Source organism: Ovis aries, chromosome 1 (genome assembly GCF_016772045.2).
Source record: "Ovis aries strain OAR_USU_Benz2616 breed Rambouillet chromosome 1, ARS-UI_Ramb_v3.0, whole genome shotgun sequence".
Lineage (NCBI taxonomy): Eukaryota > Metazoa > Chordata > Mammalia > Artiodactyla > Bovidae > Ovis > Ovis aries.
In genome coordinates, this window is record NC_056054.1 from 48,112,007 (window position 1) to 48,127,419 (window position 15,413).

The 15,413-nt window shown below is 37.0% G+C and overlaps 1 protein-coding gene and 1 pseudogene across 1 annotated transcript in view; both read right to left on the reverse strand.

The window, feature by feature from the left end:
* The window catches only part of NEGR1 (neuronal growth regulator 1), a 1,017,459-nt gene that overhangs the window by 964,374 nt on the left and 37,672 nt on the right, over positions 1-15,413 (reverse strand). The window lies entirely within an intron of this gene.
* The window catches only part of LOC105609899 (baculoviral IAP repeat-containing protein 2-like), a 74,518-nt pseudogene that overhangs the window by 21,450 nt on the left and 37,655 nt on the right, over positions 1-15,413 (reverse strand).

A 15,413-nucleotide genomic window follows, 5' to 3' on the forward strand; every position in this document is an offset into this window, starting at 1 on the left:
CAGCTCTTACTAATGCTGATGGTGACAGAAAGGTTAATGAACATATCTGGTAAGTAAAAAATCTCGCTTCTTCAGTAGTCATGGCACAACTGTAGGAGTTAGTCCTCAATGGGGGAAAGTCTTCAACTGCTCTAGAAGTAATAGGGTTTGGTGAAAGGTTGGAAAAAGAACCACTGAATAAGCTACTATGTTCCAAAGTGGATGATAATGAATAAATAAAACTGTTTCTCATTGGAGAAGAAGCATTTTTAGAAGTGGATTCCAGATTAGTGACAGAACTAGATTCTGAATAAAGCTACAGCTAGGACACAGTTGTTTATGCTTCTCAATAGGATTGTCTCCTTATTTCCAGTTATCCAGCATCAGGCTACAACAGAAGCATTTGACCTTGTTATTCACACCAGTGTAATAAAAACCAGCATGAGCAAGACTCCTTTCTGAGACAGGAACACCAGTGGGAAAAGCTGAATATGTAGACTGAATATGTAGCTGAGTATCAAGACTCGGTACAGTTCACATGAAAAGTCATATTTCATTTTTTGTTTGTTGTCAATTGTCCCATTTGACAAGATTGTGCTATCTTCAAGCACACTATAAAATTTTCTATTCAAGGGATCCGGGACAAATCTTTGGGAGGTCGTTTTGTACATGAGTGATTTTATTTTTGACAGCTAAAATCCTTTACATGAATTTTTTCTTCTGCCCATAGAATTTTGACATGAATAATATCACTCATGCCCATAGAGTTTTGACATGAATAATATTACTCATGCTACAGTGGGCTTCCCTGGTGGCTCAAACAGTAAAGAATCTGCAGTAATGTGGGAGACCCAAGTTTGATCCCTGGGTTGGGAAATCCCCCTGGAGAAAGGAATGGTGACTCACTCCAGCATTATTCTTAGAGAATTCCATGGACCGAGGAGCCTGGTGAGCCATAGGCCACGGGGTCACAAAGAGTTGGACACGACTGAGCAATTAACACACACGCACATGCTATAGTAATGCTTAAGCAAGATGATCCTGGAATCTATAGTGTTAGCTCTTATTGATATTTTTAGTTTCTAGTTAGACAATTAGAAAGAGATGTGAACATATGTCAATCAACATTTTAATTGTAAATGTCAGTTCAGCTATCAAGGGTCAACTCTATTACATAATATCTTTAAATAGGTCAGAATTATATAAATTTCATATTTTTCCAAAATAAATGATCCAAATCTCCACAAAGGTAACATATATCAATTGAGAATTTTTAATCTTTATTATAAAAGCAATGCTAAAGTTTGAAACAAGTAAAATTATAGTATGGAAGATACACTTAAACTAATTGTTAACTCCTTTAGTGTTATATTCTTGTTTATCAATATATCATTTTATTCCGTTTTTTTTTCAGTTGATTTTTAAAGAGACCTAATGATCACAGTTTTTAATGTATTCTAAAATGCCTGTAAATGAAAATTCATATAGAGAATTAAATTCAGCTTCTGATTTCACCAGGACTTCCTTGGTGGCTCAGACGGTAAAGCGTCTGCTTACAATGAGGAAGACCTAGGTTCAGTCCCTGGGTCGGGAAGATCTCCTGGAGAAGGAAATGGCAACCCACTCCAGTATTCTTGCCTGGAAAATCCCATGGACAGAGAAGCCTGGTAGGCTACAGTCCATGGTGTCACAAAGAGTTGGACACGACTGAGCGACTTCGCTTTCACTTCTGATTTCAAAGACATTTTCCCAAATAAGAAAATCTGTTCCAAAATGTAATGCAAATTACATTTCTAAATTCCACATTTTTCTAAGACATTCTGCTTTTATTAAAAAGCAGATTTTGTACAATGAATTGCACACTGTATAATTTTTCTAGTCATTCCCTTTAAGAAGTTAGCAAAATGAACAATCAATTCACATGATCTTTACACATTTGCTCAGTACATTAGAATATATAGTATAGATAATCACTAGTTCAGTGGGAGTTCTTTGATTGCAGAGGACTTAACTGTTTAAGTAACCACATTGAGTAAGATACATTGCAGATTTCACTTCTGGAAATATCACATGTATCATTTGATATCACATGAATCTAACTAATTCTAGCAAAGCAAGCAGTCCAAAGTTCAAATTAAAAGTTAAAATCTGCTCTTTAAGGACAGAATTACCTATATCCCTTGCAAATTCTCTTTAGCTTAATGATACATCTGATTTCAAAAATTACTTATATCTAATACCTAACTTTCAAAAACCTATAGTGCTGATTGGTACAAATAACACTTGTGAAGCTATCTGTATAACTCTGTTTCTAAAAACTGATTTGCTAATATAAGGTAATCCCAGATATGTTTCAAATGCATTTCACAAGTTATCTAACAGAGAAATCAATTATGGTGTTCTTCGTTACAATCAAAAATATAGACTTGTTGAATTAATATAAACAAAGAAAAAATGGCCTTTAGCTAGTCCTTGAATTTCAGATTTCTTTCTAAAATATTTCCCTTAGCTAGTCACTCTCCATCTTTTTGTCTTATAAATCCAAAGTACTGAATTGGTCTTATTCATCATTTCTCTAATTTGTCAAAGTTAATTTGAATTCTAATCTCATGGTATCCAAGATTCCATCAACTGTGTCCAACTTCCTGTCATCCAAAACTTAATCAGTCGCTTGTTTTAGTCTCCCAAGTAGTGAATTTTATGAAATAATACTGATCCTGGAACTATATTTTGTCATTTAAAATTCAATATAACTGTTGGGGTCAACATTAGGTTGTTCGTAAGTATACAACATTAAACTATTCTAAAAAGATGTCCACTTTGCTAATAATCATTAGTATTTCTAAAAGTTTTTTGTTGTAATCTCTAACGGTCATGGTAAGGGGCTTCCCTAATAGCTGAGTTAGTAAAGAATCTGCCTGCAATGCAGGACACCCTGGTTTCATTCCTGGGTCAGGAAGATCCAATGAAGAAGGGTTAGGCTACCCACTACAGTATTCTTGGGCTTCCCTTGTGGCTCAGCTGGTAAAAAGATCTGCCTGTAATGTGGGAGACCTGGGTTTGAGCCCTTGGTTGCGAAGGTCCCCGTGGAGAAGGGAAAGGCTAGCCACTCCGGTATTCTGGCCTGGAGAATTCCATGGACTGTATATTATAGTCCACGGGGTCGCAGAGTTGGACACGACTGAGTGACTTTCACTTTCACTAATGGTCATGGTATAATTCCAAAGGTGACCAAGCGGGTTTATATCAGAGATACAAACTCCATTCAGAATAACAAAGTGAGTTTATGATTAACAAATGCATGAAACTTGTTGCCTAGAGAAGCAACCAAGGAGAACAGGGACACAGAAGAAAGAGCTAGACTCACAGTATTTATATCAATTACATATCCATTCTTTCAAACAAACTCTTGAAGACTGCCCTGCCAACAATTCCCATAGCTTCTTATCACATTTCCCTTTCTATCTTCCTTTCCTTTTGTGAAATGATTTTTCTTTCCCTTTACTATCTACTAAAATATAGACTCCACCATAAATTCTTTTTGATCAAGAGAACAAGTTATGAGTCAAGATTAATTGGATGTGAGTCCCTGCTGTACTATTCAAGATCTGCAACAAGTAAATAACCTCATTTTGCTTCTCATTCTTCTCCTTTAACATGCTGCTGCTTCTAAGTCGCTTCAGTCGTGTCCAACTCTGTGCGACCCCATAGATGGCAGCCCACCAGGCTCCCCTGTCCCTGGGATTCTCCAGGCAAGAACACTGGAGTGGGTTGCCATTTCCTTCTCCAATGCATGAAAGTGAAAAGTCAAAGTGAAGTCGCTCAGTCGTGTCCGACCCTCAGCGACCCCATGACCTGCAGCCTTCCAGGCTCCTCCGTCCATGGGATTTTCCAAGCAAGAGTACTGGAGTAGGGTGCCATTGCCTTCTCTGCCTTTAACATGAGGATAATGGTAGTTCCTATCTCAGGATTGTTTGGAAGATTACGTGAGCTACCATAGGAAAAGGACTTACAACTACAGTAAGCGCTACTTGAGTGTTTGCAATTATTATTCTGTTTACAATTATTGATGTTATGTGAGAGCTTGTTCACCTTGACAGAATTTATCATGTTTCTTCCAAATGACTTCATATCTATTTCAGAATACACAATATTGTAATAATTTTTGGTTTTAATTTGTGTGGTTCCCATGTACTATGAACAACCAGAGACCAGGAGTCAGGTTACATGAATCCTATGATCTTCTGGACATAGACGGTTGTTAATTAATGTTTAGGAAGAATGGGAACTAAAAGGAATGAAGGAATAAATAAAGTAGAGCTTTGTAAAGGAAGTAAGGTTTTGGTCTTGTTCTATAGCATAAGTTTGGTAAGGTCCTCATATGATTCACTAATACACAGACCTCCCTCAAACAGATTCAGAAGGAATCTAGTAATTAACACCAGTTCATAAACTGCTTGCATCTGGATCATATGGAAGATGGGCATTTTAAAAACTACAAACAGGACATGCTTACAAGATCTCTTAGAGTGGCCTTAGAGTTTACATTTTAACAAGTTTCAAGTTTCAAGCACATAAACCACGTCCATGATGATGATGGTAGTTTAGTCACTATGTCGTGTCCGACTCTGGTGACCCCATGGACTGTAGCCCACCAGGCTCCTCTGTCCATGGGATTTCTCAGACAAGAATACTGGAGTGGGTACCCATTTACTTTTCCAGGGGATCTTGCTGACCCAGGGATCGAACCCGTGTCTCCTGCATTGCAGATAGATTTTTTTAACAGAGCCACTAAGGAAGCCTGAGTCATGTCTATGCTACATTTTAATCCATTCAAGCAAGAATAGTTGGCTTCCTTTGAGAAAAGGTGAGACAAAAAAGTCTTTTTAGAGAGCTGTGTTTCCAACTATTACCATGATCCTAATTGTGTTATAGCCTGGCCTTGAGAAACAATGTCCATAAAAGCATGTGCTGGGATAGACTGTTAATACTTCTTCCCTCAAAGTAACAGAAAATAATTTCAATCGTTTTTGTGTGTGTGTGTGTGTGTGTGTGTGTGTGTGTTGTTATTGTTGCTTTAATTTTTATTAAGTTGTTTTGTATATATGAAATTATAAATAATATACAGTCCATTCTGTGGAGCTGGACAGGACAGAAGCAAGGAGAAAGGAGATGACTAAACACTATAGACTATTATTCATCCTTATATATCTACGAATATCATCCTGTTACCACATAAGTATAATGTTATCTAAGCTCCTCCAAGTCTATTTTTTGTGCCCTCTAAGAAAACAACAGATGGACATGAGGCAGCTGAAAGGCAGGAAGGTCTATTTTTGGAGCTATACTCACTCTTATTGAGCTTCATACCATTTAAGCTGCATGCTTTTTTTTTTTTTTGATGGTAAATAATCCATCTTATGAATATCAAAAACATTAAGAGTTAGTTGAAAAAATCAGGGTGCTGAATTTGTTGATGTACATTTTTAAAAATTTGAATTTCCCCATAGAGTGAAGTTTTCTGAACTCTGAGCCACTGATATTTAGCTATGTCTAATACATCGCAAAGTGAACTAAAAGCTATGCATGGTAATGTCTTGAAAAATAGCCAGCTTCTCATTTCTCAATCCAGATAGTTACAAAGTAAAGATATCTTTGTCACATGTTGGTTTTAACCAAATTTTAATAAGCATTTATAATCTGACTACATACAGAATAATGTAGGTATACTGAGGTATAGAGCAATGTAATGTAACTTCCATCCTTAAGGAATTAGAAATCTACAAAGAGACACTGACACTTACTTGAGTAGATATCAAGCTGCAGTCCCTGTTAAAAGTAAAATATAAAAACTGAGATAGTTTTGAGGAGGGAATCTTTTCACTTTCATGCATTGGAGAAGGAAATGGCAACCCACTCCAGTATTCTTGCCTGGAGAATCCCAGAGACAGAGGAGCCTAGTGGGCTGCCGTCTATGGGGTCGCACGGAGTCAGACACGACTGAAGCGACTTAGCAGCAGTAGCAGCAGCAGCAATCTGTTATGGCAGCTTTGAGCAGGAAAAGTTTTACAAAGGAAATTGTGTTTCTTCCTGGCCTAGAAGAATTTGAGGACTTCCCTGGCAGTCAGAGGTTAAGAGGCCATACTTCTACTGCAAGGTTGGATCCCTGGTCATGGAACTAAGACTCTGCATGCCTCTCAGTGCAGCCTAAAAAAAAAAAAAAAAAAGAAAAAAACACAGAGAGAGGGAGAGAATGCATTGAACATGAAGAGAATAGAGAAAGGATAGAAAGAGAAAGGTATCACTATAGATATCAGCAGAAAACTGAGCTAAGGCACAGAAACGGGAACGTGTAGCCATTTGGGGGGTATATCAACATATACTGTGGTAGATACTGAGTGTCTGTGAAGGCTGGTATGTCTTTGAAGACACAATGGGAGGATAGCAAGGAGATACAAAAATATAATCAGATTTGTAAAAGTATTTTTTAAAAAATTATGAGTATTAACCATGAATAAAATAGAACTATTTTTTATTTTTAGGAAGAAGGAACGAAAAATGAGTGAGACCTGAAGGTGAGAAGTATAATACTTTGCAAAGCAAAGAGAATTACTTTTTGATAATAGAAAATAAAAAATAATGAGAGAGGTGAATAAGGTGAGTTCTGACAAGTCTCCTATTAACTTCATTGATAAGAGGAAGCCACTGTAGGTTCTATGCACAAAGTAACATGATTAATTATGTGTTGAGACAACTAAGAACTGGTAATAATCTTAAGCAAAACGTATTTATGAAGGTTAATCATTTAAAGTGAGATTATGGAGATCTAAAAAACTAAATGTGAAGACTTTGAACTAAACACAATTTTAAAATACCTACGCTAATAACTAGCCCAAAATTCAAAAGGATCAAAAATTGGTTATCCTTTGTGTATTCAGTCATACATGTAATTGTAATTTTATCATTTCAATACTAATTACTGATTATGGAATACTTCTCTCTGAAAAGGTGCTCTCTATGCTATAGCAGGAATGAGAGGGCAAAAAGGTATTAACAAGTTTATCTTTCGGTTCTCTTTGCACTGAGATCCTCGGAAGTCTGAACAAGTCACTTTCAGTTTTCCTGGGCATTTTCTAATATGATAAGATTCATTTTTCTAATATTTCAGAGTAAAATTTTAGTTTGAATGTACAAAATAATCTACAGAGATTTCTGTTATGAAGAAAGAGCTATTAAGACTCAAGTGAACTATGTTCTATGCAGTTGAGGATTCTAACCCAGGGTTATATTATACTGTTCTTATTTTAGTTTCAGTTTGATCAGGAGAGTAAAAATATGTTTTCTATACTATGCTGATTTTTCTAATGAAACATACATTCCTGGTTTTAATTAGAAAATGCAAAATTTTAAACTTTACTATTCATATTTTCTTTATTATTTAATGTATCATCTTACAAAAATTTTTCTAGTGTTTCCACAAATTATGAAGGTTAAAATCGGGGATGGTCATATCAACATATAGATTCATCTGAGTCCTATGCCACACTAGTAAAGAAAGTATTTTTGCATAAAAGAACCACGGTTCTTTTACATAAAAGTATCATGGTTGTGCTCTCTGTCGTGTCTGCCTCTTTGCGACCCCATGGACTATTAGCCACCGGGCTCCTCTGTCCACAGATTCCAGGCAAGAATAATGAAGTGGGTTTCCATTTCCTACTCCAATAAAAGACATACATGATTGTTTTAAAAAAGTAATAACACGCGTCTTAATTTTTCACAGAAAAGACTCACATATGAAAACCAAAGTAAATTTCAGAACTGTAAAAACTATTTAAAATAAGTGTGATTTTTATAGTTTTCTATGGGATTCAAGCTTCCTCTAAATACTGAGCTGCTCTATTACATGTGATGATTTGTTTACAGGTGCAGTCACCTGATGAGGACTCTTAAACCAGAAAATTTAAAATCAGTATCAATTAGATATAAATCAGACTAAAACTGTTGATTTGTATATATCAAGAATATTATAAAATGAAAGACACTATTAGTCAGTTTCCAATTATTAAAAGTGTGAAAGAGAACTATCTGCAACTTTCTTATGCTAAACCCTTTCTTTCCAGAGAATTTTATTAGGGAAACTGAATGGTGTACAGAAATTTGTAAGACCTAGAGACATATGTTCTCATTTTGGTTTTGATATCCATTAGCTACATGGACTCAGGCAAGTTACATATAAATAATACATATGTGCAGTGGAGTCAATAACCTCCCCATGTGGTGTTGCTCTTACCAGTAAATGAGATAATTTAGTAAAGTTCCAGTACACAGCAGGTACTCAATAATTGTTCTCCTTACTTCCTTCTCTCCACTTGAAAACCATGTCTCATTTTTTGTTTCCTACCTAAAATTAGTTGTTATTTAAATGTCTATAAATCTGTTGTTCAGGTGCTAAATCATGTCTGACTCTTTGTGACCCCATGTACTGCAGCACCCCAGGCCTCCCTGTCCCTCACAATCTCTCTGAGTTTGCCCAAGTTCATGTCCATTGAGTCGGTGATGCTATCCAAACATCTCATCCTCTGCTGACCTCATTTCCTTTTGTCTTCCATCTTTCCCAATATCAGAGTCTTTTCTAATGAACTGGCTGTTTACATCAGGTAGCCAAAGTATTATACAAATCTACAGCTGATTAATTTCCATCAGCTGCTCTGACCAATGTCAAATCGTTAGCTTTACTATGCAACCCTAAGGTCTCTATGAGGAATCCCTCATAACTTCCTCCTTTCTTCATCATACAGTATCCATTTCTTTGGTACTGTGGCAAATGTTAACAGTACTAAGAAAGATAGCATATAGTTCCTACCCTTAAGAATCTCAGCTTCTAGTAGGAGACACAGACATGCAAACAATTAAAATACACTTAAATAAATGATCATTAAAATACATGCAAAGTTTAAACCATCCCTTAATTTTACAGTGTACTCTTTAAACCATGCAAAATATCCATATCAAATTGATTCAGTAAATATTTGCCTATTACCTGCTGTGTGCTAGGCTGATGGAATTTTTAAAAAATAGTCTATAAGGACACGACGTTTGGGGACAACAATGAAAGTCGAGCTATATGTGACTCAAGAATGTCAGTATGGTGTTCCTGAGACACTGATGTCACCTTCCATTTGTCACTGGAGATGCAGCAATGTGACTTAGGATATAGACTTCTGCATTTAATCAGGAATAATGATTCATGGGCTTCAGTGTTTCTTCCTTCATACAGGCTTCAAAAATAGCCTCATTTTGGTACAAACCAGTAACGTATTTGTCTTCCCCAAACTTACACAAAATGCAAAGAGTGAATAAGAGAAATATAAAGTACTGAAATCGGATAGGATAAAATCTGTAGAGCAGAAGCACTATCCAGTGTACTTCACATCACAGAGCCTAGTGATCATTTCGGATTTAGTTATAGAAAAAAAAAGGCATTTTGCAGTAAGATATCTACCCTTAAAGGTTTGCATTGCATTCTCCTTCATGATATTGTTCATGAGCATCACCTCTACATTATGAAGCATTCAAAACCACTGTGAGAAATCTTACCTCACATGGTCTTTCAGATCTAGGAAATGGCTTTTCCAAAAAGATTATCCTATTTCTCAACTAAGAAAAAAGGCAAAGAAAAAGTGAAAGATGACAATGTTAGCCAATCATTCTTTTGTATGGAAACTCAATTCTGACAGGAGGAGAATGTACTCCTAATCTTTGTTCCTTTTCCAGGATCAACAAAATTTTATCCCAAGCATGTTAAGTTGCTTCAGTTGTGTTCGACTCTTTGTGACCATATGGACCGTAGCCTTCCAGGCTCCTCTATTCATGGGATTCTCCAGGCAAGAATACTAGAGTGGGTTGCTGTGCCCTCCTCCAGAAGATCTTCCTGCTCAAGGATTGAACTCTCTTACATTTCCTGCATTGACAAGTAGGTTCTTTACTTCTAGCACCACCTGGGAAGCCCATCCTAAAGTAAAACAAACTGCAAATGAAAGCAATCAACTCTCTGCACTCAGGAAAGTCAGATATTATTCTGATTTTATTTTTATTATTCTGATTCTTATTTTGTCTGTACTTTTTTGTTTGTTTAGCTTGAGTTTAGAAAAAGTGAAAGTGAGTGAAATCTCTCAGTCGTGTCCAACTCTTTGTGACCCTGTGGACTGTAGCCTACTAGGCTCCTCTGTCCATGGGATTCTCCAGGCCAGAACACTGGAGGGGGTGCCATTTCCTTCTCCAGGGGATCTTCCTGACCCAGGGATCAAACCTGGGACTCCCGCATTGCAGGGAGATGCTTTACCTTCTGAACTACCAGGGAAGCCCAAAGCTTTAGAGATAAACAATCTTTTAAGTTTTCAAGATAATGATTTATTGACCACTTTCTTTTAATTTTACTTATGTTGTTCACATAAATTTCCATTGTTTTGAGTAGCCAAACACTATTCTTAATCTAAAATCAGCAAAGGCAATCTGAAGTGAAGCAATAAAATTTCATTCCACAGAAATGCAAAGTTCCTCAAATAATAAAAATATATTAAAGGAGGAAATATTAGAATTAGGAATAGAATTTACCTAAAAATTACCCTATTATTTTCCACTATTTTGTGCTCCAAAGAGATATCAAAAAAGAAAAAAAGGTTATAACTGACTTTAATTTTCAGTTAGTAAAAGAAATAAAACATCTAATGAGAAAAGTCTGACTGTTTCCCACCATTATATACATAAATTCGACATGGGGAGAATGGAAATGGAAACTGAACCATGATAATTTTATGCAGATATTTGTTTTTTTAAATATAAGAAAATATCTAAAACATGATATTTTGTTTTGGAAACCAGTATTTGTTACTATACTTATACAGTCATTCCGAATATAGCTCTATAAATGAGGATTTCCCTTGTTTGTTTTAACAGAAAAAAAAAAAATTAGTCCTAGAGATTAAATGAATTCAGTTCAGTTCAGTCGCTCAGTCATGTCCGACTCTGTGACGCCAAGAATTGCAGCACACCAGGCCTCCCTATCCATCACCAACTCCCGGAGTTCACTCAAATTCACATTCATCAAGTCGGTGATGCCATCCATCCATCCCATCCTCTGTCGTCCCCTTCTCCTCCTGCCTCCAATCCCTCCCAGCATCAGAGTCTTTTCCAATGAGTCAACTCTTTGCATCAGGTGGCCAAAGTACTGGAGTTTCAGCTTTAGCATCATTCCCTCCAAAAGAAATCCCAGGGTTGATCTCCTTCAGAATGGACTGGTTGGATCTCCTTGCAGTCCAGGGGACTCTCAGGACTCTTCTCCAACACCACAGTTCAAAAGCATCAATTCTTTGGTGCTCAGCTTTCTTCACAGTCCAACTCTCATATCCATACATGACTACTGGAAAAACCATAGCCTTGACTAGATGGACCTTTGTTGGCAAAGGAAATGTCTCTGCGTTTGAATACACTATCTAGGTTGGTCATAACTTTCTTTCCAAGGAGTAAGCATCGTTTAATTTCATGCCTGCAATCACCATCTGCAGTGATTTTGGAGCCCCCCAAAATAAAGTCTGACACTGTTTCCACTGTATCCCCATCTATTTCCCATGAAGTGATGGGACCAGAGGCCATGATCTTCTTTTTCTGAATGTTGAGCTTTAAGCCAACTTTTTCACTCTCCTCTTTCACTTTCATCAAGAGGCTTTTTAGTTCCTCTTCACTTTCTGCCATAAGGGTGGTGTCATCTGCATATCTGAGGTGATTGATATTTCTCCCGGCAATCTTGATTCCAGCTTGAGCTTCTTCCAGCCCAGCATTTCTCATGATGTATTCTGCATAGAAGTTAAATAAGCAGGGTGACAATATATAGCCTTGACGTACTCCTTTTCCTATTTGGAACCAGTGTGCTGTTCCGTGTCCAGTTCTAACTGTTGCTTCCTGACCTGCATACAGGTTTCTCAAGAGGCAGGTCAGGTGGTCTGGTATGCCCATCTCTTTCAGAATTTTCCACAGTTTATTGTGGTCCACACAGTCAAAGGCTTTGGCATAGTCAGTAAAGCAGAAATTGATGTTTTCCTGGAACTCTGTTGTTTTTTCCATGATCCAGCAGATGTTGGCAATTTGATCTCTGGTTCCTCTGCCTTTTCTAAAACCAGCTTGAACATCAGGAAGTTCACGGTTCATGTATTGCTGAAGCCTGGCTTGGAGAATTTTGAGCATTACTTTACTAGTATGTGAGATGAGTGCAATTGTGTGGTAGTTTGAGCATTCTTTTGCATTGCCTTTCTTTGGGATTAGAATGAAAACTGACCTTTTCCAGTCCCGTAGCCACTGCTGAGTTTTCCAAATTTGCTGGCATATTGAGTGAAGCACTTTCACAGCATCATCTTTCAGGATTTGAAATAGCTCAACTGGAATTCCATCACCTCCACTAGATTTGTCAGTAATGATATTTCTAAGGCCCACTTGACTTCACGTTCCTGGTTATTTGGCTCTAGTTGAGTGATCACACCATCATGATTATCTTGGTCGTGAAGATCTTTTTTGTACAGTTCTTCTGTGTATTCTTGCCACCTCCTCTTAATATCTTCTGCTTCTGTTAGGTCCATATCATTTTTGTCCTTTATCAAGCCCATCTTTGCATGAAATATTCCCTTGGTATCTCTAATTCTCTTGAAGTGATCTCTAGTCTTTCCCATTCTGTTGTTTCGCTCTATTTCTCTTCATTCATCACTGAGGAAGGCTTTCTTATCTTTCCTTGCTATTCTTTGGAATCTGCATTCAAATGAGTGTATCTTTCCTTTTCTCCTTTGCTTTTTGCTTCTCTTCTTTTCACAGCTATTTGTAAGGCCTCTTCAGACAGCCATTTTGCTTTTTTGCATTTCTTTTCCATGGGGATGTTCTTGATCCCTGTCTCCTGTACAATGTCATGAACCTCCGTCCATAGTTCATCAGGCACTCTGTCTATCAGATCTAGTCCCTTAAATCTATTTCTCTCTTCCACTGTATAATAATAAGGGATTTGATTTAGGTCATACCTGAATGGTCTACGGTTTTCCCTACTTTCTTCAATTTGAGTCTGAATTTGGTAATAAGGAGTTCAAGGTCTGAGCCACAGTCAGCTCCCAGTCTTGTTTTTGCTGACTGTATAGAGCTTCTCCATCCTTGGCTGCAAAAAATATAATCAATCTGACTTCGGTGTTGACCATCTGGTGATGTCCACATGTAGAGTCTTCTCTTGTGTAATTCAAATCACAAATAAGGCCAGAATCCATATCTTCAGATACCCATTTTCCTTTTCCACCAAAGTGGTAAGTAGGCTAATTCAGCACTGATTAATTAATGCTATGTGAGAACTTTAGAACAAATATATATATAATTGTTTTATATATATATATAACAAATATATATGTTTATAACATATATATATATATATTTGTTCTAAAGTTCTCACTTCTTTTGAACTCTGAGAATGTGGTAAAACTTATCTTCCACAAAATTCATGAAACAGAGCATGCAAATACTTTTCTTGTTACACACAATGACCAGTGCCTAGAGGCTGCCAAGATGTGTTACAAGTCCGAAGCTGTGCCTTGGTTTATAATCAGCAGGCAATATCCCCACAATTACATAAGAGTGACATAGCATGTGTGTGGACTCCCCAGGTGGCACTAAAGGTAAAGAAACCTCACACCAGTGCAGGAGACAAAAGAGATGTGGGTTTGATACCTCAGTGGGGAAGATACCCTGGAGGAAAGCATGGCAACCCAGTCCAGGATTCTGGCCTAAAGAATCCCCATGGACAGAAGAGCCTGGTGGGCTACAGTCTATACGATTTCAAAGAGTTGGACATGACTGAAGTGACTTAGCACACAGCACATGTGTTTTAGACAGTTTAAATCCTCGAAGTATTTTTTTTTTCCTTGAGCTGTTACTTTACTCAGAAATCATTCAAATTTAAAATCACTTTCATTATATAATGAAAATTATGAAATGACAGCATAGATCTATTTTGACTTTAGATTTTAGATTAATAATCTGTATAGAACTACTGAATAATTAATGAGTAATGACTAATGGCATCCGGTCCCATCACTTCATGGGAAATACATGGGGAAACAGTGGAAACAGTGTCAGAGTTTATTTTGGGGGGCTCCAAAATCACTTCAGATGGTGATTGCAGCCATGAAATTAAAAGACGCTTACTCCTTGGAAGAAAAGTTATGACCAACCTAGATAATATATTCAAAAGCAGAGACATTACTTTGCTGACTAAGGTCCATCTAGTCAAGGCTATGGGTTTTCCTGTGGTCATGTATGGATGTGAGAGTTGGACTGTGAAGAAGGCTGAGCACCGAAGAATTGATGCTTTTGAACTGTGGTGTTAGAGAAGACTCTTGAGATTCCCTTAGACTGCAAGGAGATCCAACCAGTCCATTCTGAAAGAGATCAACCCTGGGATTTCTTTGGAAGGAATGATGCTAAAGCTGAAACTCCAGTACTTTGGCCACATCATGTGAAGAGTTGACTCTTTGGAAAAGACTCTGATGCTGGGAGGGATTGGGAGCAGGAGGAGAAGGGGACGACCGAGGATGAAATGGCTGGATGGTATCACGGACTCGATGGACGTGAGTCTGAGTGAACTCCGGGAGATGGTGATGGACAGGGAGGACTGGTGTGCTGCAGTTCATGGAGTCGCAAAGAGTCGGATACGACTGAGTGACTTAACTGAACTGAACTGAATGACTAATCAGTATAATAAACCTTAAGTTTGCAAGATAAATCTATCAATGCATATTATTAAAGAATCTTGATTTTTTTTTACCGTATTTTAGAGTTAGAATATTGTCATTGCATGTGTTACTCTTCTACATATTTTAGGTCTTTAAATACAATAATGAGAAAGATATCAAGGGGAGGGAGTTAAATCCAAACTTAGTGAATCCTAATATCCTCTACATCCAGAATATCCAAAATGAAACAACTCCACTATACAGACAGTATGGCATAGAAGTGGTTAATAATTTAAACTCTGGAGCAAGTCTTGAATTCTATCTCTATCACCAGATTCTGAATGAGGACACATTACTTAGCCTCATTTTACTTTAAGTTCTTTATCCATTAATGTGTTCAATTATAATAACTACTTAAGAGAGTTATTGTGAGGGTTTACGAAGATGATTTGGAAAACCCTCAGAATACAGTAAGCATTCGTGTTGATATTAATTACTATTTAAAGAGAGAACATTTTTGTCTGCAGTGAGCTCTTATAGTTGGGGCTTTTCTTTTTATTTTTATTACTATCATTTTGTATTTCCTTTCAAAAGTTAACTGCGGATGAGAGAAACAATGATGTGGCTTATAAGGTACATCATTAATATCAAGGTGATGACAAATAAAATAATTGTGAACTT